Raw genomic sequence first — 2,307 nt, 5'->3', positions numbered from 1 at the left:
GCACTAAGCAGACGAATTATTTAGGCTGTGCTCTTTGAGTGTCTTGATAATCGAGCCGTGTTCTCTTAGTGTCTTATTAATAGAGTCTACCGGAAATGGACAAGCGCACGGGGTACATTATTAGTGAACGCATGGTTGCAAGGTGTGGACTGGAAATAATTTTTCACCGTCGTTCATACGTCGTGGTCTTAAATTGTGATAGATATGAATGTATATTTTGTGAACTTTGTGAATTTGTGAACTCTCTATTATGTACCATTAATCTGAGAATATAGAACAGTATATATTTTATCTATGTGTTGTGAATGACGCGTTCAAAACCTCTCCACGCTCCCCCAACCTACAACATCAACAATACCACTTTGACAGAAGAAGATTTGGAAGGATTTTGGAAGGTTGGGACCAGAGGGTTCAGTAGCGAGATACAACTGCTTCTGAACTCTCTTGTACCTGGTCTTCAGAATCCAAAAACAACAAACAAAGTGTTACCATGAGAAGAAGACTTTTCGAAATAAATGGTAGGTAGGTAGGTAGGAAGGAAGGTAGGTATGTAGGTAGGTAGGTAAGAAGGTAGGTAGGTAGGTAGGTAGGAAAGTAGGAAGTTTTCAAGCATTTGGGGAAGAACAAAGTGGGTTGAAAATAGTGAAATAGATCCACTATTTTTCAATCCACTTTGTACTTTTTTGGATGCAAGAACAACACTTGACTTTTTCAGCTACATCAACAAGACCACTTTAACAGAAGAAGATTAGGAAGGATTTTGGAAGATTGGGTCCATAGGGGTTAATAGAGATACAACTGCTATTAATCCTTATGCACTCATTCTTCAAAATCTAAAAACAACAAACAAAGTGTTACCATGAGAAGAAGACTTTCCGAAATAAATGGTAAGAAGGTAGGTAGGTAGGTAGGTAGGTAGGTAGGAAGGAAGATAGGTAGGTAGGTAGGAAAGTAGGAAGTTTTCAAGCATTTGGGGGAAGAAGAAGGTGGGTTGAAAAAAGCCCTGGTAAATGAGGAGAGGAATAAAGGGTAAATCTTCCCTATAAGTGGCATTCATGTTGCAAAAAGACCCCATTCCTTCATTCAAAATAGGCCTAATTCAAGAACTGAGTAACATTGAAGGACGTATGTCTGGAAAACCCGAATTTGTTAAAATTTTTGCCCCAGCTACCTAAACTAGCTTTAGGAAAGCACTTTGTAGTCATTTGCAGAATCTGCTTTTCTGGCCCCGAACGTAAATTTGATATGCCTAACTGCATGCAAAAATTCAGATTTCCAAAACAAGTAGAAATGGGTGTTTGTTCGTAAGAGTTGGACTTAGACATTCAGGAAAATAGACATAGTTCTAACAACCAGGGAAGGTTTTTAGGACAAACATGATTTTTTGGACACCATTTGCAATAAAAAAAAAACTGTTTTTGATTTATTTCTCAGCCAAAAATCAACTTAGAAATGCGACAATTGCACTCTCACTTGCATTTTAACGAGCCCCATCATCTAATAACAAGTTTTCTCTGAAATTTGGAAATTTGAGCGATTTGACCTCGATTGAGTTATTGAGTAAATTTGGAGAGTTCTAACACTTTCAAAGCACTAGGGCTGCTAGGAAAAACATAGAAATCTGCTGATTTTTTAGGTGCAGTTGGACATGATGGAAACGAGTTAGCTGTTAAAAATTCATTAGAAAAACTTGAAAAATGACTGAAAAATCAACTTGTCAAGTTTTTTTTTATGAAACAAAGGTATTTTGGACAAAAAGGTATTTCAGGACATTGTTTGCCATATTATATGAAGGTTATAATAAATAAGTGTTCAAAAAACCTCCCCCAGTTATTAGAACTATGAGGGTCCAATAAACCTTCCCCAGTCGTTAGAACTACGTGATTTTCTCTACATTTTGACCAAGTCCGAAGAATTGAAATTTGACAGGCAGGTAGCTCTACCATCTGGCTGACCGTCCGTGATGTTAGACTGAGATTACGCGGAGCTTAGGCAGCATGCTACATTGAATTTTCCACTTTCTAAGCTTACATCTCGGCAAATAAAGCTTCGATTGAGATGCGGTTATTTTTGCTATTGACGGGAACCATTTGTCTATCACTCTACCAAGTTTCAATCGGATCGCTTCAGTAGTTTATTCCCCACAAATCATGCACAATTTCGACTTTTACTTTTAGAAAAAAAAACACACCACATTTCAAACTTTTTATTCATAATTATTTATATAATGATACAACAATAAATGTCTTCTTCTTCTTCACCTTCTCCCACTCTCTCTTTCTCAACGTCGTCAATCCAAGTCTGAAT

The sequence above is a fragment of the Lottia gigantea genome (genome assembly GCF_000327385.1).
Source record: "Lottia gigantea unplaced genomic scaffold LOTGIsca_291, whole genome shotgun sequence".
In the NCBI taxonomy this organism is placed as follows: Eukaryota; Metazoa; Mollusca; class Gastropoda; family Lottiidae; genus Lottia; species Lottia gigantea.
This window is presented reverse-complemented; position numbering follows the sequence as displayed.